Here is a 26,124-nt window from a genome sequence, read left to right as displayed (position 1 = left end):
GATCAAATTATCCAAGCAAATCACTAATTGAATGCCTTACTAGCTTCCCTTGGAAGATACCCATACTTATCACTATACATCTTAAGTTTTGGTTTTATAAATGTTATTGTATAGGCTAAAATCAACAACAACAAAGGAGTAAAAAAATTGCAAATTCACCCCTATTTTTGGCTTATCAATTGTCATCGTTGCCTGGGAAGCAACACTAAGGAAATTCAATTTGTTTTCAATTCTATCCATTGTGTGCTTTAAAATTGTGTTTAAAATCTTTTTGATTTACTTTTCTTTAAGTACTTACTGTTAATTTAATATATATTCTTGCACTACATTTTTATTCCAATTCTTGATTTAATTGCTTAGTAAGTGCTAAGTATTGATCTCACATCTTCTTGCACTAAATTTTATTTCTGACAAGGGACAGTTACTATTAATAAAAAATTTCAAAGATTATCTTGTGGCTAATCACTGACTGGTGCTTGTCTTTTAACTTAGTGATTCTGTATGAAGCTTAGTTCGGGGTTTGAATCAGAAAACAGTGACTGAACTGAACTAGTAGCAAACTTCGGCCCAACCAAATTACGTCCCATTTTGCCCACAGTCGTAGGAGCAACGTCCAGTAGAATTTCACCAATGGACCCTGTAGGAAACCAAGTTGGAAATCTTGAAATAATCAATGAAGGAAGGAGGATTAGAGAATACTCAACCCCAGTTGAAAATCCTATCTTGACCAGGATATCTGCCCCCATTGGAGATGATTTGATGTTTGAGATAGATCCTCACAATTTCTAATTAATACCATCCTTTTTAGGGAAAGCAAATGAGGAGCCATATGATTCCCTAGAAATATTTTATGAAGCATGTGATGGTTGTAGTTACCCCAGGATTTCAAAAGAGGTGGTGAGAATGAAATCATTCCCTCATGCCCTAAAGGATAGAGCCACAGATTGGTTTAGAACATTGGGAAATTTTTTTGAATCGAGTGAGATGGAAAAAAATTTCTTGAAGAGGTACTATACAATACCAAGGACGAACACATTTAGAAGAGAAATTATGAACTTTCAGCGGGGAAATGATACCTTTAGTGAAGCTTGGGAAAGATTTATGGGGCTCATAAGAAAATGTCCACACCATAGCATTCACACCATGGGAGTTGGTGCAAATATTTTATGAATGATTAGATGATGTTGAAAATAAAGAGTTTATATTTCTAGTGGAGGTGCAATAGGATACATGTATGAAGATGAAGCTATGGCCCTCCTATAGAAAATATCAGATAACTTAGCCTACCACCAAGATGCTTCCGATCATGTAAGGGTCACTCCTTGAAAAGGTGGATTGCTGGATGTTAGAGGAGTTGAACCTCAGATTACCATGGACAAAATTGAAAAAAAGATTGGGTCCATGATGGGAAAAGCTATGGAAAGATGAATGAAAAGATGATTTCCCTATGGCAAGGACACAATAATGGAGGATCACACAACCCGTCTTTGGGTAACCAAATAAGTCGATGTGAAATATGCTCAAGTGATGAACACACTCGAGAAGTCTGCCCAATGATCTCAGAAGTTTATGCAATAGGCAGACGGTAGATGAACAATGCTCAATGGGCTCCTAGAGGCAATTTAGGAGGACAATGATGGAACCATAACAATCACCCACCGCAACAACAATTTCAACCAAGAGCGACACCTCAACAACAGCCTTATCAACCTTAAAAGAAATTTTCAGATCCAACCAATGCAACTCTCACCACGGTGATTGGAGAACTCCAATGTGACAAGAAGAGGATGCTCAAGATTATTGAAGAAATGGAGGAAAGGCATCGATGAGAGATGGACAAGCTCAAGGCGGAGATGGGGCATCACACAAGCCAACCAATTATGCATGGGGGACCGCCACAAGGTACTCATGACGATTCTACAAAAATGGGTGTGAGACCAAGTAAAATCCCTACCCAAGCTTGTGTTTATCCTAGTAATTTACTTTATGTTAATAATGTGTAGCATAGATAGTGAACATACCTATGTTGTGAATACTACTTTAGAGGATGAGGAAGAAAGAAATATAAATGTTGTGTCCAAACTTAGGAGTGGGAGAGAACTACCCGATCCGTATGTGGCTATAGAAAAACAAAAAAATGGTTGAGGGAAATCCAGATGAACAAGAAAACCACGATGAGCTTGTAGGAGAGGCAAATCATGGAAAGGATCAATTAGTTGACGTAGTTATGAAAGTCAAGAAATGTTCATTTACAGTGGATTTTATAGTGGTAGATGTGAAAATTTCAGGCAAAATTAGTGGACGTAGTTATGAAAGAATATTGTCCACCTGCTCCTTAATATTTGAAGGATGTGAAAATACTTCACTAAATGAACACCTATTCGAAGACCTGACCCACAAGATGTGAAAACACTGCCCACTTACATAACTACGTCCACAAAATGAACACCTGACCCACAAGCTTATTGTCCACCTATTCCTTTACCTCATGCTATTAACTCTAAGGAAGAACAATTGAAAGAGAGCCCACTTCTTTAATATTTGAAGGATGCCACAACCCTGTGAAAGATGCCATAGCCGATTAAATTTGTGAAAAACCTCTGTACACCTCCTAGGAAGCAAAAGAGGATTCAACTTTCAGAGAACATTAGTTCAATTTTTTTGAATTAACTGCCTCAAAAGGGCAAAGATCCAGGGGCACCGGTATTCAAGTGTGAAATTGGAGGTGAAATATTTTGCAAAGCTTTACATGATTAAGAAGAAAGTGTCAATATTATGCGTAAGGCCTTATTTTAAACTTTTGAGTCTGGAGAATTGCAACCAGTGAATTTAGAACTGCAATTAGCGGATGGATCAATTCGAAGACCATGTGGGCAGTTAGTGGTCGTAGTTATGAAAGTCGAGAAATGTTCATTTACAGTGGATTTTATAGTGGTAGATGTGAAAATTTCAGGGAAAATTAGTCATTTATCTATTACTTTGGGATGCCCATTTTTGGCTACAGTAAGAATGAACACCGATTGGAATGAAGGAAAACTTTCATAGGATATTCAAATGAAAGTGAGGCTATAAAAGCTACGAAGAAATTTAACCAGCACATTTTATTTCCAGCTTGGGAATTGCTAGCTAAAGTCCGATCAGCATCTAAAGGTGGAAGAGTTATAAGGCCTTGGGGTGGTAAACTATTCTTAGATAAGGAGGGGCACCTCATGCGGCAAAAGCCAGAAAGCATCTTAGAGATGTAATTATGCTCTATATGAGAGGGCCTGGATAATAGATTATCCTGGAGGGGGAGGAAGTGTGGGTGGGGTCCTCCCTCTATTTTTTATTCTATATGATTTCCAGAATCCTCTCCATTTCAAAATGTATGATCTTAGTATTTTTCATGTCAAAACTACTGATATTGAGAGGTAATGTATCTATCCAAATATTATCAGCATTGAATACCTTTTCCCTTTTATTATTACTAGGAAGACATAAATTAATTAGAATATCCTTCTTTATAATATTTAAATGTTTCCAATCAATTCTGAAATTAGAAGATATAATTACCAGTTCCTTTCTATCTAGATTATCCAATTGTTTTTTAAACCATGTTGTAGTTACTAAATTTTTAGCAGGTCCCTTATGCTTCAAAATGTTGTAATTGTTATCGGCACTTATCATATAACCTTTAGGTGCTAAGAATATACCTTTTTTTACTTTATAATCTAGTTTAAAGATACCAATTTATGTGGATGAAATAAAATTATCTGGTAAAGGTGAGCCCAAAACCACCAAATCGTTATCGGTATAATGACAATCATCTCTTGATATATAAGGATACATATACATTCTGGAATAAGCTGTTATAGCTACAGATATTTGAACCGTTTATAATCTAGGTGCTTTCCAATAATCTATATTGTCAACACTTTGATTAGTTTTGTATGTTACTATATAGCTATCCTCAGTTAACATATTACCTGAAACAAAATTATCCTTTTTCATTATTTCATTATATCTATTAGAATCATATATTTCACTTACAGTACTATCAGGATTGATCCCAAATCTTCCATGTAACGAATTCATTAATATTTTATAAATAAAAGACATCACATTATCCCCACTCTTCCTAGCATTAGATCTACTTTGGTATAAGTCTGTTATTATTTTATTGAAAGGACTACCCTCACTCCTTTCAAATAAATAACCTCGTAGAGGTTTCATAAAATAACCCAAATTTCTAGCATATTTTAATTCCTCGCTATAATAAACACCCGTAAACTTACCAACAGGAAATATTAATGTGTTATTAGTATCCCTATATGGCAAAAAGGCCTTTTCATATCTTCAGGTGTGACTATATAAGCTTCGATGAAGCCGTAAAAATTATCTAAGTTAATATCTTCCAAATTATTTACCCACTTAGGTTCCCCACAAGGCATAGTATAATTTTGCATAATATAAGGATATAGAGAATTAACATCACAATAGTACAAATTCTCTCCTGTAGGTATATAAGTATCCGTATGTCCTCCATAATATCCACTCCTTATGAATCAATCTTCATTCATATTAGGAATATATATAGGATACTTTATATCACCATAATAATGCATTCTGAAGATCTTAATAGATAAAGAGGATAAATTTACAATATTATCCTTTATCAATAAGACAACATCAACATTATATTTATTTCAATATATTTTCTGAGCTTTTAGCATGATTCCACCTAACAAACGAGTATCTTGTATAAGATATTCTATTAACTTATCCTTTATATCAATAAGATTAAATACATTAACTTCATCATGTGGGATAGAACCTTTTATACCCAGTTGAGGACATAAAGCCTTAGATAATGAAGCTAAGCTTCCAGGTAGTAATGTATATGAATCTCTCAAACGACAAAGAAACTTATGATTTTTATGTACATTAATCTCACAAATCAGATGATTCCTTATTAAAGGTCTTATCTTATACCTATCCAACCTTTTGGCATAATACTGTAAAAAGAATATACCATCAAATTGTCCAAAATTATGAAAATATACAGTTCTTAATCCTTTAGTATTACATACTACATCTTCTATGGAATTTAAAAACTCAAATATGATCCTATCACTTCTTTCTTTAAAATCTGGTATAAACTTTATATGAGATTCAGTAAAATGAATATCAAAATCATAATTTGATTTTAATTCCAGATCTTCCCCTGGATGAACCACTAAGTATCCTAAAGCATATGGTACATGAGTATGCTCTAACATTAAAGTTTCCACATCAGCCACTATAAAAGGTTTAATGTTAACTACTTTAAGCTCTAAAGGTCTTACAAAATTATCATAGGTTCTCTTTTTATTGACTATATTTTTATAAGAAGGCTCTTCCCCACTAGAAAACTCTAATTCCATATTCTTCATAAGAGTATTGAAAATAGTCCTAGTACAGTCTAAATTAAACTTTATATCCTTAGTAGATTCATTATGTATATAATGCACACTAAGAAATATACCTAAAATAACTTCTTCATTATACTTCTTCATAACCCTAGTGATCACTTTTACAACCTCATTAAATATATCTCGTTTAGGCATTATATTACCTTTTACATCATGTAAAGGAATAGCATCTGTGATGGTAAACGATATGAATCCATGTTCACATTTCATATCAAACCCTGTAGTAAACTTAATATACTCTGATTGAATACAATACCCATACTTCATTAATAACATCATTACAGCCAATGCTAGAAGATTTATAGAAACAATTCCAGGACCTTTTACATCTTCTTCATCTGAGTCCTGGAACTTAATTCTAGCAATAACTAACCCTCCTTGTGCTACATAAAAATCTTCACTAACAGTATAAGACAATAATAGGTTAAATAGAGATTCCATACTACAATAAGTAAAATTATTTGAAAAAAATCTAACCTTCATCTTCCTCTTATACCTCACTCTCTGGATTCTATCTATAATACAATCAATAGTGTGCTTCACGTAATCATAATCCCTGATTATCTTCTATGCTAGTTCTTAAATGTATCTATAGTAATTTCTAACCTTCCATTCTTGAATATTTGTTGATTCCTTTATTTCCACATTAGCAAGTTAATTCATAACCTCCTCAGGACTCGAAATCTGAGTCCTGAAGGCTTAGCACTCTCACTAATTTTAGCCTCCTTCAGGCTAGTCTTCAAAGACTCTTTTAATACCAAAACCACCTTCCTTACTTTTCCTCCTCCACCTACTTAATTTCTGATCCTTATATATCTAATCCTCTTCTATCTACACCATTAATTTCCAATTTGATACACGATCTATCTCTATTAGTATATCCACTACCTGTTGAGTTTTTCTGTTCTATCTCTATTAGGATATCCACTACCCATTGAGTATTTTATAGTGGTAAAAGAAGAGATTGAATTACCAATTTTCCAATTGATAAAATATTTGGATAGCAGTATAAAAGTTGAGAAATGTTCATTTCCAATGGATTTGATGGAGGACCATACCGACGAACACACCCCGACTCGTCGTCAACCTCGTCGCGAAGCCCAAGCTGATGTGAAGAACCCGAGTTTTCACTACTAGGTTTGAAAATCATGTCCGTGTCGTGGTTTTTTTTCGTGTTCGTGTTGTTTTACTGTCTTACGGAGGCCCCTCACGGTTTTACGGGGTCGGTCTCATGTCGTTGATTTTAGTCTATCGTCCTAGACTATGGGGAAGGCCACACCTGTGTATGTACAGCCTTTCCCCCATGGAGCTTGTGTCTTTACTTTTATCTCGTTTTGTTAGGCCTTGAGGGAGGGAGAAGCCTAGCAGGACTTCTTCCTCCTTGAAGATCCCTCTAGGGGGGGAGAGCCCACTAAGCCTTCTCTCCTAAAGGAGCCCATTAGGGCACTTTTGACACCCCCTTCTCTCTTTCACTATAAAGGGAGGGGGAGGGCATTGTTTTTGGATGGACTGTCTTTTGAAAGATGAAATGAAAGTTTACATTCTTTTTTCTTAGGGTTTCCTGGTGCCGATCTGCCCCTCTCCTCTTCTCTTTTTCCACCCCTCCTTCAGCCCTCCCCTCCTCGACTACCCGTTGATGTGCTGCATTCTGGGGAACCTTCAGAGCGTCAGTGATCATGCAACAATTCTCCCGCTCCACAACCGACGGACTCCTTTGAAGTCATGGTGGACTTCATGCGGTGGATCAGGAGCATGACATTCTTAAGAGGGTGCACCGCTCGTGGTACCCGAGAAGTCCATTTTCTCCTCCCTCCTCTCATACTCGACTACGACTACAGGAACCCCTCTGACGACAGGAGGGCCAGGAGAATGTGGGGAAAGTGTCCTCTGACTCCAGTTGTGTTTTCTGACCGACAAGATGCTGTCGGCCATCGACACCCAGCACACGACGGCACTAACAGTGACTCGCCCACGCTATTGTCAGTCACCTTGCAAGGAAAGCACTCCTGATGCCCTTCGGTCTGTTCGCCCTCTGCCATCGTCGCCGTGACCAAATCCTCTTAACAATCTGAGAGGCCGGGACGTGAACACTCGACGTGGCCTTGTGAACGCGCTGTTGTAGGGATTTTAATCCCATCTACAATTGGGGTCCACGCAGTTGACTCTACCGATGATTTCTTTGCACTCATGAATGCTGCTTTTCTCTTCGACCATTGACGCCTTGGTCGGGGCCTCCTGAAGCTCGCATAGGAAGGATCGTGGGGGGGGGGGAAGACGCCGTCGATCTTGCCGCCCTGGGTTTTCTCCCTCTCCCTCTCGATCACGAATCTGCTTGAGCTGGTCCCCTGTCAGGCGGGAGAATCAGTGGATACACACCCATCCGTGGACCGCGGCTGCCTTGGGTGTTCTCTTTTTCTTTTCTTTAAAACACTTTAGTTCTACAATGGGCGTGGCCTGCCTCGAGACTTGATGCCACCACCACAGGTCACTCCTCGTCTCCCCTTTAATCTTTGCAGTATCATTACTCCCTTCAGTGTGGATTTATTACGACTGCTCCTCTGCCTTGAGAGATCCTTTGATTACTACATAGGAATTTCCACCATCTTATGTTAGAACACTTCTTTACGGTGTTGGATTAGTTAGCTAGTGACGACGACATGGACGTTGCTGGACGGTAACCAGTCCCTCACTTCGTTGGCTTTTGAGCTGAGCTTGCGGATCATTGGGAGCCTAGGCTAGGCTCGACATCTCCCGGTGTCATCACCTGAACCCCGCCCCGGATCAGTTGGTTACTGCATTTTCTTGTTAATCTCTCATTAAAATTCGCACGCATTTCACTATGTTGTTGTTTCTTATATTGTGAACATTCCCGAAAGAATTAAAGTTGAAACCCCTTCCTTAAAATATGAAATATGCCTTTTTAGGTCCAAGGCAAGCATACCCAGTTATCATCTCATCTACACTTACTACAGAGCAAGAGACCAATATTTTAGAGGTATTATTGAAGCATAAAAGCTCCATCGGATGGGCAATTGAAGATATAAAGGGAATCAGTCCTGATATTTGTTAACATAGAATTTTTATTGAAGACGGTTCAAAGTCATCGATACAACATCAGCAATGCCTAAATCCCTATTTGCATGATGTTATTTCCAATTCATGTAGTGCCAAAAAATATAGGAATCATTGTCCAAAAAACAAGATGGGGAAGAGATCCAAACTAAGGTAGCTTCAAGTTGGAGGGTGTTCATTGATTATAGAAAGTTAAATTTAGAAACTAAAAAAGATACTACCCTTTGCCTTTTATTGATCACATCCTGGAAAAGTTAGATGGACAGAGTTTTTATTGTTTTTTGGACGGTTATTCAGGTTGTAACCAAATTGGAATCCATGGAAATTACCAGAATAATACTACATTGACCTATCCACTAGGGACATTTGCTTTTAGAAAAATGCTATTTGGACTATGTAATGCACCTACAACTTTTCAAAGGTGCATTAGGGCTATGTTTTCAATCTTATTGGTACATGCTTAGAGGTTTTCATGGATGACTTTTCTGTGTTTGAAGAATCATTTGAATGTTGTTTGTTTAACTTGGAGAAGGCATTCTTCTCTCAATTGTGCTGTTTTATATATTGTATGGTTCACTATTATTCAAATAAAAACAAAGATGAATAAAAAACAATTTTGCTGTTGTGCCCAGTGACTGAGCCAGCTAGGAGCAACTATGCTCAAGCCAGCAGTAGGCAGCGAGTTCATGTCTATAGTGCAAGGATGCAGACGGGAAGGTTTTTTCATCCCAAGATGAAGATATCGTCCCGTCCAAGGGTATAGGCAAAAGACGGGACAAAACTCGTCCCGTGGACGATCAGCCAGGATGGTTTTTGTCCCATGGGATGAAAAAACTGTCAGTCCGGAGGTCTTGGACGATGGATGAATGAACAGTGGACGAAAAAATACTATGCTTAAAATAATTATGTGAAATGAGTTTCCATGCCTAAATTAATTGTGTGAAATTAATTTCATTGATTAAATTAATTGTGTGAAATGAATGAATAATTTAACAGATAATTTGGGTAAGATCATATTTTTATATCCCATTTATCCTTTGATTAAATTCCAAAAAAATGCAATAAAATTTCAGAGAAATGTAGATTTGTAGAGAAAAATGCCATAAATCCCATTTACCCTTTGATTAAATTTGGGAAAATGCAATAAGATTCCACAGAAATGTATATTTCCAGAAAAGAATGCTATATATCCCATTTATCCTATGATTAAGTTTCCTGAAAATGAAATAAAATTCCAGAGAAATGCAATCAGATTTGAATTCCAAAAGAATTCAATAGATTTGTAAGAAAAGGTTTAAAACTGATTAATCAATCCCCACATTAATTAACACTTAAAATTTTTTTGTAGACATGCAATTATTACTCTAGAATAGTAACTCGAAACTCAATGCATAAAATGAATAATGTAACAGGTAATTAGGGGAAAAGCAGAGAATTAAGTTTATTTAATCTGTAGATAAAATTGCTGAAAATTCAATGGATTTCCTAGAGAACGAGGATAAATAAATATTTAATCCCTCATTGAGTAAGAATATAATTTATTTTTATACAGGCCATTACCATGCTATTATAGTATTTCCATGCTTAAATTAATCGCACAAAATGAATAATTTAACCGATAATTAGGGTAAAATCAGATTTTTATATCCCATTTATCCTTTGTTACTTTGATTATAGATACAATTCAGTTAATATGTAGGTACTGCAACATGTATAGCCATCTACATACTACTAGTTACTCTCTTTATCTTATCCAATATAGAAGGTGATTAATTTAGGGCTAAACTATTTTTCTCAACCACTTAAGCACAAATATTTAAAACGATATAAGAAGGAATTTCATTTTCAAGGTTGCTAAGGTGTTGGATACAATCAATTTCAAGGAATCATGTGACTTCTGATATGCTGGAGTGGTGAGCCAAATTGGATCTTGGGGAATGTCAACGTCTAAATGAAAAACAAAAAAATCCAAAGAATATCAACCGCATGCGTTCATTATTCAACAACCATCAAAATCAATCTCAGAGTAATCAAAGTTTAATGTTGATATCTCACCTCCCAAAATTTATCAATAACTAGATAACCTCATCCATTTGACTGAAACACACATGGAGTTAAGATAAATCTGAAGACATATGGACTCTACCTTGTGGTAATATGGATATGGAGTTGGGCTTCAGTACAATCATGCAAATTCAAACTGAGCTCTCTTTCACACCAACCATAAGGAGAAAATATAGAAAAACAGAGACAGACGAACAAGAACCGTTCTAACATTGGTCAAATGTACATGTAAAAGGGGGGGAACATCACCCACTAAAAAAAGATTGGAACAATAAAAAATCTAAGGGAGATAAAGAAAGGAGAGAGAATGACCAGTTTAAGAAAAAAAAAATACCTGTTTTACACAAAATCATATGGAAAAGTATGTATGTTTCACATAGAATTGTAGAAATCTTCGCCAAACAAAGCATAAGTTTCTCCAGCTCCTGAGAAACAGCATGTGTATAGACTTCTGATAGGAAATTTGCTGATGTGGAAATCATTTGCTTTTTCGTGGCATAAGATTTTGAAACATTACTGACATTCTCCAGATGATCATGCTTCTGTTGCAGGGTGTTTTAAAGGGACGAAAGCCATTGAGAGAGATTTCCGTGAATAGGAAGTGCATAAAAATTCAGTTTTATGGGTAGGAATTAAACAGATAAATTTGGCATAAATGAGTGGAAGTCTGCAATCATCTAAAAACCAACAGAAAAGTTTCATACCTTGGACACATATAACATTAATTTCCATTGGTAATTTTTAGAGCATTGAAATTCACAGATGAGGAAACGTGAAAAAATCAGCAAGGTTGATGGCGCACGCCATCAAAAGTCGTCATCGACGTCATCCGCTCCGCGCGCCCTCGACGTTGAAGACCGGGTGAAGCTGCTCAAGTTACCCTTTCCATTTTCTCGTCTCTCTCTCTCTCTCTCGTGTTTTTGTTTCTTTTCCATTCTCGTCCATCCCGCTTTCATCGTGTCTCGTCGCATTTGTGACGTCTTTCGTCCTTCCATCGTTTGCCGTCGAGGGGGATGGGCTTCTCTCTAACCCCTCCCCCCTTGCCTCTCCCCTTTTTCTCTTCTTATTTCCTCTTTAATTTCCCCCTTTTTATCTTCTTTGTTTTCTTCTATGTTTTAAGGGGGAGCCCATTTATAAGGGCTCCCCATATGGACCCTTTAAGGCCCACTTAGGGACCCTTTAAGCCACGCCATTCGACCGGTCAACCAACCGGACCGATCCGAACGATCGGTCTGATCCGATCGACCGGCCGATCCGAACGATCGGTTCGATCTGACCCGATCGACCGGGCTGGTCAAGCTCGGGGGGTTGAACTACTTGTTCAAACCGGCCGGCCAGGTCGACCCAGTCAACTAAATCGGACGACCTGACCAATCCACTATGTCAAGCCGGACGAGCCGATCGATCACCACGCCCAATTCAGCCGACTAGAACGACCGAGCCGCATCCCTGGCTCCCCCTTCGACCACTGTTGGAACAGACCGCGGGCATCCTCAGCTCTGCCTCCCCTCTGCCGACCCTTAGCATTGCTACGGCATCATCCAATGCACGTCGAGCTGTCGTGTCTACTCCGGCGTCCCTCCGCTCCACCCGCTCCGAATCGCCGCCGATGAAGACGAAGTCCTGCACTATGAGCCACCATCGACGAGGTACGCCGTCCTCTCCCGTTGCTCATTTAATTATTCTCTTGCAATATACTTTCGTCTCGATTCCACCGTGCGCTGGCTAGGTAGGTGAGAGAGGACTAATTGAGAGAAAACTACAATTCTAAGTGTCTTACCAGTATGGACGAGTACGTCAGTTACGTGCGAGCCCAACGAATTAATTCCGTTTGGCCGTAGACATCCACGTCGCTCTGACGAGGTTTGAGAGGCCATCATTGCCGTCACCCGGCGACTCCTGCCCTAGCTTGGAGCTCGGCGCCTCCCTCGAGTTGGCGCCTGCACGTACGACATGTAGGGCATTCAGAATCACGTAGTTATGCACCCGATAGGGTAATTGTCAGACGAAGACACCGCCGTAATCCGATACATATCCCTTATTGGCACCGAACAATCATATTCGGTGTCGACCGGACGACGTCCTAGACGACGTTTGACATCAAAGATTGAAGAATCATTTCCGACCATTGTGCTGTTTTAAACAAATGATATGATGTGAAAAGATGGTGAACTAGCATGGTTTACAATGAACGGTAGAACGTAGCAGCAACGTAAACCCGTTGACTGCCTTCCTGTTTTTCCCCCCTTACTCTGTTACATGGAATAGAGAGAGTTAAGAAAAAGAAGCATGCTTATACACATGTAGAAAGCGATAGAACATAACACACTATCCCACGAGCTGTCATCATCGTCAGAGTCATCATCGGAGTCTGAGGAGTAGTGGTCTACACCACAACCATGCTCGAAGCATCATCAGCATCTCAATGCTCTTTGCGTCTAGGCGTGATTGATTGAGTTCGCTCACCCGAGATCATTGTCGTGTCTTCGAAGCCTTTGTCATCGTCTTCATCAAGTCCAGCCAGCTCGCATCCCTCTGACTGGCACACCAAGGTGCCAACGAAGACACCCGGGTTCTAGAAACCCTAGGTGAAAAGCTCATCCATATCTTTCCCCTGTTTTGATTTCATCGTTCTTTCAATGTTTTTGTCTTCATCATCGTCTTATCATTTCATCTCCACCATCACGTTCATCATTTTCATCTTCGTCATCTCTTTCTATGTGTTGTTTGACTCGTTCTTTTTTTAATGTTGTTCTAAAGAGATCCCTTGTGTTAAAGGACTCTACAAGTTGGACCCTTGTTAGTGGGCCAATGGTCCATCTTTTAAGGGCCCATCATGGCCCTATATATGACCATGATGGGCACCACACGTTCTCAGATCTGGATGTTGTATTTTGCAGTTATTCCTCATTTCAGATCTCACCCAAGAAGAAGATAGGAAGAAGAAGAAGAGGAGAGAAGAGAAGCAAGGAGAACAAAGGAAGGAATAGAAGGGCCACTGACCTGCGTCACGTGTCCGTTCTGGTTGTTGTGTGCCAGATAATTTGTTCCCGTCATCTGTCTTCTATCAGACAGTGATCATGGTCTGCCTGGTTCAACAGAATCATTGGATATTTTGTTGCCTTCACAAAGCATCCTCCCGTGATCAACACCCTTGGACCACTCGGCTATCAGTGCATCAATCGCAAGAATTCTACTGTGTGACCATATTCTGTCGGCTGTTGAAATCCATGGCTTCACAGTCTTACTCCTGGCATTGATCAACCCGTAAATCAGCAGTTCAACGGCCCATTACTATTGCACAAGATCGACTGTGTGACTCTTGGGCTTGCGACTCTTGCGTAGGGTGAATCGCTCTTGTCTCTCTTGTCGCCCATCGACTAGAGTATCATGATCCAAGTGTTCCACCTGTCTGAATGGTCATCAAAGTTACGTTACATGAAAGTGCAGCAGCCGCTTGGACTCTTCAAGCGCTCAATCGTTTCACCTCTCGGCGGTCCCTACGTAGGGAAGAACGACCCAATTGGGACTTGCGGTGAGTATGTGCCCAACAGGTTAGGGTTGACTGTTCTGCACATGGAATAAGACTAGGATGCGCGTTGCTGGGCCACCGACTCTCTGGTAGTCTCCAAGTAGCTCAACGACGCCTCATTCGGCTTCGTCCACAGCTAGTACATTTGGCATGTCGGAAGGGGGATTGTGCTCTTGCACCGCGCCTTCGCAATGCCCAACTCAGCCGCCCGTGTTGATCTTGTGTTCCCAGCAGCACCAGATCTTTGACACTTGTTCCAGGCCTGTCTCTTTGCTCTCGACCGCCAGCTTCAGCCAAGTGCTTGACCTACTCCATTGCGGATCCTTCTTTGCCTCCATACTCCTCCAATTGCTCTTAAGCCGCACTGCGAGTCAAGCACACCGACCCTCTTTGGCTCCCCTTCCACTGCACCCGCACTGGCTGCTGCCTTTGACAAAGAATCTATGCCACGAGCTGATTGCCGACGAGGTACGTCATCCTCCCCCCCGCTCGTTATATTACCTTTGGTAGTATATCGTTGATGGTATATCATCGGTTGTCTCCACCGCGCTCGGGTTAGATAGGTGAGAGAGGAAATGAGAGATAATTACGACATTTGAGCATCTTACGGGTATGGGTCAAGCCTGTTCGTTGCGTGCGAGCCCCTACAAATTGATTTCCTTTGGTGTCGTAGATGCCATCGTCCCTTCGACGAGGTTCGAGAGGCCACTGTCGCCGTCACCCAGCGATCCCTTCAGACAATGGAATTCGGCATTCTCCATCGAGTCGGGGCCTTTTAGTATGGCCATGTAGGTGCATCATCTCATCGTAGCTATATATCAGTTAGGGTTCTCTGTCATTGATGATGTCTAACCCCACTATCTAGGTATCTGAGAATTGTTTTGGTACCTACTAGACGACGTCCTAGATAACGTCCGGCATTAGTGATGTTTGATACGTGGTGATGCCTTGGCCAACTGAAAAAAGGCACACCAGGGGTGCACTGGTTGGGCTTGCAACAAGAAATTGGCAAGCAAGTTTGGTCAAGCTCAAAAAGTATCGCGTCCTGACATCCTTTCACCATCTTAGTAGATTATCCTCCTCACTAAATGGGATGTTTAGATACTTATCCAGCTCTTGTGTGGGCGTGGATCATGGTCGCTGACGATTGCACGGACACCTATACTGCCACTTGGAGGAAACACACTGTGGCAGACAATAACTTTTTGACGGTTCTCCCTACTTTGAGTCACATTGAGTGGATTTTGAAAGAAATGCATATTCTACATGACCACCAAGATAGGAAAACACATCTTGGCGACATGAAGGATGCACAACCCCTATTTTGGAGAATGGATCCAATGTTGCTGCTGTAGTGAACGCATGAATGCCTGTTAGGCCCCTAACTAGGCGGCATTCCCTGCCTAGAGGCCTGAGTGCTTATTGGGAGGGCGTGTCCGCATTTTTGGCTCACAACATTAAAGGACTAAATCATTATGGGTAGTGATGCCCAAAACCTGATCTTTCAGGCCATCGCCCCTGTATGTGGTGATACACTACAAACAGTGCGCGTGCCCATCCACGCCCAAGGTGGGACGGATCTGGTGAGGTCCACGTGTGCTGGGCCCGCGGGCCGACAGGCGTGAGTGCACGCGCGCCAAGCGCCACGCACCAACGCCAAGCACCACGCGCAGGCGCCAACGCTACGCGCGAGCGCCAAGCGCTGGGGGAGGGGCGGGAAGTGCTGCACGCAGGTGCGGGATGCGCAAGCTGGGCGGCATGCCGTGGGTGCTGTGCGTCGCACGGAGTTGTGCAGGGTGCCGTCCGTCGAGCGGGTAGCGCGCAAATTACGTGTGTGGGCCGCGGGGCCGTGAGACATCCTGCTAGGAGACTAAGGCACGTGGTGCGCTGAGAGCACCGAGGCGGCATAGAGGGCATGAAGTGCTGCTGCGGGTAGTGCTGGGCGTTCAACGCCCAATTTGGGGCATCAAATGCGGCGGCGTCGCGCATACTACGTGCGAAGGTTTTGACATGGGTGCTGGTGGTGTGTGTGATCGTCAAGGCAGGGGTGGCGTGTGTGATTGCCATGCCCATAGGCGCGCGGCGCTCGGCCCGGGGCACTTGTGTAGCAGTAGAGCGGGCGCGCGCATGCGGAGCGACGACCTCGAGGTGGTGTGGCAACGCCAGCCTGGTGCAAGGCACCTCTTCTCATTCATTGTATCACCCCTTGTCTTCCCCTAGGTAATGGTCCCAACGATGATGTACTCTTTTATGATATTAATGCAATGACCCTATTCCCACACGGGATTGCGTCCCCACCGTCTCCTCTAATCCTTGCTAGGCGATCTTAAGCATTTGCAAATACTTCCGCTGCAAAAAATCGAGTATGCTCAGTGTTTTTCTTTGAGCACTGAGGCCGGTGCACCCTAGATTCCAGCAAGAAACCTAGCTCGGGATTTGACCGTGTGACAATGCCCTAAAGTACCATTGCATATTGCATCAACTTGGTATGCATAACACCCTGTTGACCGCAATCCATCCCTCTGCTCAACATCTAATTCTGCCCATGCATTGTACGTAGCAGGCTCAAGGTGATTCTTAAGCTCTACGATACCAATGATGTTACCTCAGTGATTGGAAATTTTTTCTCCGAACACACAAAGTCAGAACCCTTGAACAGTGGGCTAAGGATGCCCAGATATTCATCAACCAACTCCCAGTCCTCCTGACATATGCCGTAATCCTTAGTCGACGTCAAAATGAACCTTATAACCATATGGTACAGTACCCCTCTCTTGGCAAGAGCGCTCTCTGACATAATGAAAGTGGAGTTCCAGCGCGTTGGGCAGTCTACCTTTATCTCGTTCAAATTTTGGAGCCCAAACATTTTGTACATATCAACATATTTCTCTATTCATTGCGTGGATCCTTAAATGGCATTAATGATGGCTCTTACACGTGAAGCAACTAGTCTGAGAGGTACAACTCTCACCACAATATTTTCGTCGACGGTAAGAGAGACACTGTGGATGTCAGCAAACATCTCCACCAATTTCTCTTGGACTTCTCTGGACATCTTTTCAAATGTTGCTTTGACCGCATCCGAACCACTTGTGTCCTGTAGAACCATAGTTTTCGGAATGACTTCTTCTTCACTAGTCGGCAAGGAATATCGTTGTGGCAGATGAATCTAACGAACTCCTCCTTCGTCTGCTCCATGTTGATGCCACATAAGTACAACTTGTGGGACAGTAATTTATAGTGGCGAATAGTTATCTGCTTCGTCGGGCCTCCCCTGATTTTATCGTGAATTTACGGTGTGCTTTCTCTAGATGTCTCCAAAACACATTTGTGCTCTTATCTTTATTTCTCTTGATGATGACCTTATGGGTGGGGTTCTGCACTTGACAAAGCGTACACTGGTACTCGTTGGGGAAAAATTCAAAAATATTTAAAACTTTAGACCGATTTTATCTTCTGCTTCTAGATGAGACATTGTCATCAACCTCTACTTGGAGGTACTCCGCAGACACTAACGACGTAGCCCTAGCTGTCACTTTTGGAGTGGTAGCGGATGTGGACTCCATTACTCTCCCAAATTAATTCACAAGATGTAATCATTTGTACAATGCATGTGACACACAATTTTCATGAAATACTAGAGTTGTATTAAAATATAAAAAATGATGGAGATTTAAATAACTGTTTTCCGAACTCTAAGTTCACAAAATTAAAAATCACTAAAAATAATGATGTTGTATTACAGTTAACCACGTGAAAGAAAAAATTATATGGTTTAGATCAAACCATACATCAATCTGATTTACTCCATGGACCGATTTAATCCTAGGCCACTGAGTAGAATGGACTGATAGATCCATTATAGTAGTGCATATGACAAGGAAGATGGATGGAAAGAACCCATTTCTTCTTCTCTGTATTCTCAAGCAAAAGTTTTTGACCGATTGAACTTACTATAGATCGACGAATCCTAAAATATTCTGATCACATAATACATACGACATAATACATACGACAAATTGAGATATATGTAATTTACACAGTGTACCTCTTTTGGGTCGACGACAAATACCCACAAGATTAGGCGTCTACACTGGAGTTATATTTCGACCTACTCAGTAGTGGTGGTAGTGACATGTTAAGTGATACCGCACAGACTTCTCTAAAATCCAAGAAACTTGAAGTAAAATTAGATATATGTACAATTCCAACCATATTGAGAAAGATAGAAAGCAAGAGAAAGAGAGATTGAGTGAGATGGAGAGTGAGGACATGAAATATTGAGAAATTCAGAGGGGTAGCAAGCAAGATAATGAGATATTGAGATGCTAGGAGCAATGGAGAGGGAGCGAAGGAGAGAGGGAAAGATTGAGAGATTGAGAAAGATAGAAAGTAAGAGAAAGAGAGATTGAGCGAGATGGAGATTGAGAGCAGGAAAGATTGAGAAAAATTGGAGAGATAACAATCAAGAGAATGAGAGATTGGAATCAATTGAGAGTGAGATAAGGAAAGATTGAGAGATTGAGTAATATAGAAGGCAAGAGATAGAGAGATTGAGAGATTGAGAGATTGAGAAATATAGAAGGCAAGAGATAGCGAGATGGAGAGATTGAGTGAGATAAAGAAAATTGAGGGAGGTAGCAAGAAATATAATGAGAGATTGAGGTATTGAGAGAGATGGAGAGTGGAGAAAGACAAATTTAGAAAATTCAGGAACTTAGAAAGAAAGATAATGAGAGATTAAGATATTGAGATAGGTGGAGAGTGGGATGAAGAAAGATTAATAAAATTAAGTGACGTAGAAAGCAAGATAATGAAAGATTGAGAGATTGAGAGATATGGGGATTGAGTACAGGAGATATTGAGAAAATTCGGGGAGGTAGAAAGCACAGAAGAGATATTGATATATTGGGAGAGATGGAGATTGAGAAAAGGAAATATTGAGAAAATATGAAGAAGTAAGAAATAAAAAGAGGTATTGATATATTGGGACAGATGGAGAGTGAGAGAAGGAAATATTGAGAAACTTCGAAGAAGTAAAATGCAAAAGAAAGAGATACTAATATATTAGGAGCCCTAAATTTGGGACAGATGGACAGTGAGAGACTAAAATAGTGAGAAAATATGAACAGGTAAAAAGCAAGAGAAAGAGAGCTTAAGAGAGATGAAGAGTGAGATAAGGAAAGATTGAGAAGATTCAGAGAGGTAGAAAGCAGGATAACAAGAGATTACAATATTGGGAGGGATGGAGAGTAAGAGAAGAAAGGATTGAGTGATTTAAGAAAGAGAGGAAGCAAGAGAAAGAGAGATTTAGAGAGATGGCGAGTGAATGAAGCAATGATTGAGAAAATTCACAGTGGTAGAAAGCAAAAGAAAGACATTATTGAGAGATGGGAAGGAATGGAGAATAAGTGAAGAAAAGAGTGAGAGATCAAGAAAGATAGAAAGCAAGCGAAAGAGAGATTCATAAAGATGAAGAGTGGAGAAGGAAATATAAAAAACTATAAGAGAGATAGAGTGCAAGAGAATCATCTATTAAGAGAGTGGGAGTGATGGAGAGTGAGAGAGAGGAAAGATTAAGAAAAATAAGAAACATAACAAGAGAATTGGGGGTTGAGAGATTAAGGCAGACGTCCATATGACATAGAAATGAGCATTTCATCATATCAGAATGAATGCGAGACTCACAGTGGAATGAGAGAATGCACATACCTCGATTGTCATCAAGGCGTCTGTCAGGGAAGAAATCTATGATGATGAAGAATGAGAGGGTGTCGGGGAAATGAATGCCGCCGCCGAGGGCCTCACGTTGTAGGATGGTAGCACCAGAGGGGGTGGAGGAGGATGGCTGCAAATTGTTGTCGGCCTTATTTTTCTGTCAAAAAGGAAGAAACAACTAGGGTGGGCGTACCTCAGCCTTGTTGTTTCAAAAGCCATTTTATTAAAATAATAAAATATAACCAGTTTTTTTATTTGGGACGAGGGACGGGACAGTTTTCTTCTTGGACGGGACAAAAAATCATCCCGGGAAGACTGGACAGGATGGTTTTTGAACAGTTGTATAAAAAAACATCCCGTCCTTCGTCCTTGAATTGACTCCAGACTTCAGACGGGATGAAATTTGTCCTGTCCCATCCATCGTCCACATTCGGGATGATACAAAACTATATTCATATCACTCTGCTCAATTAGCAGCAAGTGAGTGCTAAGGCACAACCAAGAAAAATCACACAAAGGTAACAACAATGCACAGAGGCTGATGAACCCTAAATGAGACATGGAATTATACATATCTTAAGGCCATTTTTGGGATCATACTATGTGTATTATCATTATTTTTATATGGATTCTCATTTAACCATCAAACAAAAACCTTGGTAATACAACCTTTTTTAATGTAATTTTTACATATTTTACAAGTCCAATTATTTTGTGGAAAAAATGTGTTAACAAAATTATTAAAGTTGATGATTTTAATGGTCCTTAAATTTCGTCAGTTTATATTTTGCGGGGGATGAAGTCACAGTTGAAGAAATAAAAAAAGGAGAGATATAATATTAGTTTTTAAGTGAGGCCGGTGGGATTGGGCCAGGTTGGAACATCACCCACGCCAGCCATAGTCAAGCGAGTGAAGGGCACTCAAGTTGCCGCAGCAGGCAACTAATGCTTCCCGACACAAGCCCCAAAAATCCCTCAAGGACCCACAAGTCATGCCTAGAAGGCCCGTAGTAGTCCCAAACATTCAGCCCACCACCAAAAATCCAAAGGCAAGAGTGCAGCGAGCACAGATTGAATAATGTTTTTAATTTAAATTTAACCCTTTCTTTTTCCAGGGCTTTGATTGGTTGTGACGAATGATGAGGACATAGGGACCCTTTGACGGAAAAATCAAGCATGCGGATGTTGATGGGGCACATTGACTAGGATAATTGACATGGCTCAAGGGAGAACCATGACTAAACGGGTCTATGGCTGCAACCTAATCATAGTTGTCGAACTCCCTATCAAGGAGATCAGACGGCCAGGGGCAGATCCCGCCATCTTTGCTTTTGGCCATTACCTTTGTCAGCCACACGATGGCTCTTGGCCTGGGGTGATTCAACGTTCCTCAGAGGACCTTCGTGGTCAGAAAAGTTCATTTATGGCCATCATATGCCCACCTAAGGGCTTAAAAGGGCTTCGAACAGCCCCAGTTTTCACATCTTTTGATTGAGACTCAAAAGGTGGCAAGAGACCCTTCTAGTGGCCTGCCAACTGCGTTAGAGTTGATGACATCTCTCGTGCAGCAGGTCTTGCTCAGGAATGTGCCCATGAAGGTCCAGGACACACCAAAGGTATGCTAGCATGGAGGAGGGCAGCTGAGACACCATCCGAAGTTAGGTAGTGGGAAACGATGCTCCAATCCTTAACTACCCGAATCAGGGTGCTTGCGGCGATCTTCTGAAGGAGTCCATGCTAAGATTTGGTACAAATCGATGCTTTAATCTGGTTTTGAATATCATTTTTTCTTGCTTGGCCTCTTTGAGGTATTCTGTCAAACACGTTCTGGGAACCACATATTTTAACATATTTTCCTCGATCAACCTTTTTAAAAATGGTAAAAATTACTTATTAAATATATTAACTTAGATAAAATTCAATTTTTTGTTATACTACAGTACCCATATTACAATATAAATATTAATCTCTCTATCTTTTTTATCCTATCTAAATTCTCTTAGATATCCCCTCTATATCTAATTATATAAGCTTTCATAAAGTAGATAATCCATATTCTCCCACCTATCTCTCTCACTCTAAACTCTGAGCATATATGTTTATTTCCTCTATTAATCTATATCTCGATTAATAAAAAATTACTTGTTCCCCCCTATCTATCACAAATCATATTTATTTATTCTTCATTCTTATTCTTTTTACATCTCGCTAAAATTCAATAATCTTATTCAATACATACTAAATCTTTTTAATCATCTTTACTGTATCTGTTTCTTATCTTATACATAACCTTCCAGTAATGAAAGGAATAACCTCCCTATCTTCTACTAAGTGTAGTATATTGTTTGCCCTCGAACTTATTAATCTTATATAACTCTTCCACTACCTATCTTAATACATTCATTCATTATAGTAGTATTAATAAATTTCATCATCTTACTTACTTACTATGTTAAATATCTATTAAAATATTAGTCCTAATAATGATATAGTTAACATCCTATCTTATCGCTATCTAACCTCTTTTTTTCACATTACTTGTTATTAATTATTATCATATATAGTTGTAATTTCTCCACTTCCCTATCTACCTCTTTTTACTTATCTTCACCTTTGAATATCTTTATCATAATTATTATTACTTTTCTTACTCAACCTATAAATAACCTCTTTAGTTACCCTTATTCTCACTTAAATTCTTCATTAACCTAACTTAAGTATTAAATTCACCTTTAAAGGACAGTCCCTAAGGAGACGAACTTGCTCCCTTTATAGAATCTGAGTGAGTTTTCTAGAACTGTAAATTTTATTTGATTTGAGAAAAATAAATCACAATGACACTAAAATTAACACCGCAATTTGCTTCATCTCAGGGCCCAAATGACATGAGCCCATTGAGGGCCAAAATTAGGCCCATATGTAGTAAATGTGCAGCTCACACAAGCGCACATGGGAGATGAGTTATTTTTTGATTAACATTCTTGCTCCATATTTATATAGAAGCTGATTTTCTTAATTTTTAGAATATGCGTAAGTAGCTTAATATGACCATATTTACATGTTTATTTGCATTGAATTAATTATATATGCATGTTATCAAGCTTAAAATGATAAATTTATTTTCAGAATGATATTCTGAATTTTCTCTATTTTTATGTATTTTTGGAGATTTTTTCTGATAGAAGATTCTTAAAGCAACAATTTTTAGACCATATTTACGTGGAGGTTTGCATCGTCACGTTTCCATAGTTTGTATGATGGAGCCACTAGATCAACCTCAGTTATCGAATTATCACTTAATTCTCTAGCAAGGAGAGTAAGCTCTACCAACTGACCCCATTGATCAAAGTTTTTACCATTGTATCAAAGAGGCTCTACAATAGGTGGAATCACAGATGGTATCGCATAGGATATGGCACTTAGATCATCGTCAGCCTCTTGTGTTGAGCCAACTATGCTGGATCCACCCATTTCGGAAAATGTCTATAAGTCTCCCACCACTCAGAGACAATTAGACAAACACTAACAGCGGGACTGACAAACAGCTCCAACTGGCCAAGAGAAAGACCAGTCAAATACAACTCAAATCGAGCAGCTCCAACTGGCTATAAGTCGCCCACCGCTCAGAGACAATTAGACGAACACTAACAGAGCATCAGAAATAGCTAAAACAAGCCAAGAGCAAGACCAGTTGAATACAGATCAAATTGAGCAGTTCCAACTACCAAGAACCACGAGCAAGACAACTTCAACCAAGATAGTTTCAACAACCAAGAACCAAGAGCAAGACCAGTCAAAAACAGCTCAAATTGAGCAGCTCCAACCAGCCACAAACATGGTGAGCTCCTACCAGTTCAGATTGAGCAGCTCCAACAACCAAGAAGAAGAACCAAGATAGAACAGATTGGGAAGATCAAACAGCTCCAGGATAGAAGTCACGAGCCAGCCACAAACACGGAGAAGAACCGAGATCGTTGATGTCCTAGCTCCAACTAGCTCTAGATCAATGCTCTGATACCATGAAGAACTTACAATCAACATAGGGCATTCAAGCCCTAGACTGCACAAGAGAGAGAGTCCACTGAAAAACCCCCACTAATCCAAAAGATCCACGTACCCTTATATAGGGTACTAATACGGGCTATGAATTACAGCATATTGGGCCTATCATAATGGGCCATACAATACATAAGAGAAAATATAGAAACAGAAAATTATAGAAATAAATAACTATAGTTAACAAAGGCATTCCTATATTCATACTAAGTGGGATTTTTTTGTAAAAACTCCTAAACTTTGACTACATCTTCAAATGCTCAAAAGACCATTTGTATGTTACCCTCTAGGCACACACATGTATTAGTCTAGTAAAACGGTCTAATAGCCCCCGTAATCTTTATTGCCTTTTTTCTAAATTATTTAACATTATCATCATATAGATTAATTAATAATATGTTTATTAAACCCAATTAGTGACTTAAGTACCCAACCTGTGGGATAAAAATATACATCATGTGCGATATAATTTACAAATGAGTGTATTGGCTCAGCCAAGGAACTTTTCTGTCATTATTTATCATGTACATAAAGTCCATCATCTAGTTGACTCTCTAATGATGACTTAAGGTGCACTCGAATATCAAAGCCTAATTGGCCAACTGTTAGTACTCATGCATCAGAAATCATTGAAGAACTCTTCTCCAATTTTTTGTCACCTTGGAAAGAGATTTCATGCAGTTGTCGATCTCGGGATTTCTTCTCTAATACCAGTGGAGGATAATCCCAGCTTGACAACTTGATCATCTTCGTGAACTGTTTGCACCTCAACAAAGGTTGTTTAGCATTCCATGATGATAAAATTTTAAGTCATAATACTAGATAAATATAAATTTTACAACTTGTGATACTAAATAAATAATTATATAATATTTTATTTTTTATAATTAATGTCTGGGGTAAATATATAGTTTAATTTTATTGAGTTTCATTATTTTTACAGATTCAATTAGAAATATGAAAAAACAATTAAGTCTAAGCTTGGGGCATCCATTTAACTTGGGATGCCTATTCCCACAACATAACATGTGCTGACCTACGTTAGTTATAACTTAAAATTTTGAAAAAACTTTGGAACGGAAAATCAATCAAATATCAAGATGATGTGGAGAAGTTGCATATGAAAAATTAGGAAGCTTATAGGGTAAACTATTTCCAAGTTGGCGAACCCAAGTACGTATATTTTAGTTGGTCAAAAGGAATGGAGCAAAATGATGAACTTAGGGTTGGATTACGATTTGATACTTTGAACCTGTGTAATATATTTTACATCTCTACCCAAAAAAAAGGTATTGAAAATTTAATCTTCTAAGGACTAAAAAAGTGTGACAGAAATATCAATAACAAAAACTTGGTCTGCACTCTTGTTTGGTTTATGACACCGATGAGCACAACTACAATATCTCTAGATGGCACTGCACTGGTGAACTTAATCATCTTTAAAAAGACAAGTCGTGAGGGAAGCTCTTTCTCTGTCTCCATTTATCCCCTTCTGTGAATTATGAGTTGTAGAGTTAAAGTATTACAGCATATATTAATAAGTGGTATTATATCTCCCATCACACTGCTACAATTGATAATTTTTATGAAGAAAATTATTAGATAATCTTTATCTTTTTCTTTTAAGCCATATCGCTACGTCTAACGACCCTCATAAGGGATGTATAGTGTCAGAGAAAATAGGTTCTACTACTGTTGCTATATGGGAATGTTAGTCATCTTTTGTTCTCCCATTGTCGTTATCTAATTAACAAATTATAGGTGTCTCTTCAGCAGGGACAATATTAATGGTGAGTGATCCATTTGATGAGGGATAAATATATAGAATCAGTGAGAATAGCGAATCATGATAGGTGGATAGGCTAGTCAGAGAGGTATTTATGGAGATTTGGTCTCATTTTTGCCCAAAGAACTGTTCACCCAACGGACCCTACTTCTATGATGACCAGCCCGATGCATTTAAGGATTGGCCGGTCCTTATGAAGGAGTTCAACTCGAAGAGTCATCAACTCACCAAGAGAAGTTCAAAGAGCTGAAGTGGACCAATAGGGACTCTAATAAAGACTAGCTAGTAATAACCAAACACGTACCCCTATACTCGTTAGAGAAATAGATGTAAGATTCAATATACGTTCAAACATAGTTGTCGGATTAAATCTAGTATAGAATTACACATAGATAGAATCACATAGATAGGTTCGCATTTTTGCCAAGATCCAACGGCTATGACTT

General features: G+C 39.6%; 1 non-coding gene across 1 annotated transcript; it reads right to left on the bottom strand.

Annotated features, from left to right (window-relative positions):
- Nucleotides 1–1,032: 1,032 nt before the first annotated feature.
- LOC144706234 (small nucleolar RNA R71) lies at nt 1,033–1,136 on the bottom strand. The gene has a single exon (XR_013582205.1). It is a non-coding gene; the product is annotated as a small nucleolar RNA R71 (small nucleolar RNA).
- Between the last annotated feature and the right edge of the window lie 24,988 nt (nt 1,137–26,124).

Source organism: Wolffia australiana, chromosome 7, assembly GCF_029677425.1.
Source record: "Wolffia australiana isolate 7733 chromosome 7, ASM2967742v1".
NCBI lineage: Eukaryota > Viridiplantae > Streptophyta > Magnoliopsida > Alismatales > Araceae > Wolffia > Wolffia australiana.
The sequence above is the reverse complement of the archived record's forward strand: the minus strand, read 5'-3'. Positions and strand labels throughout refer to the sequence as shown.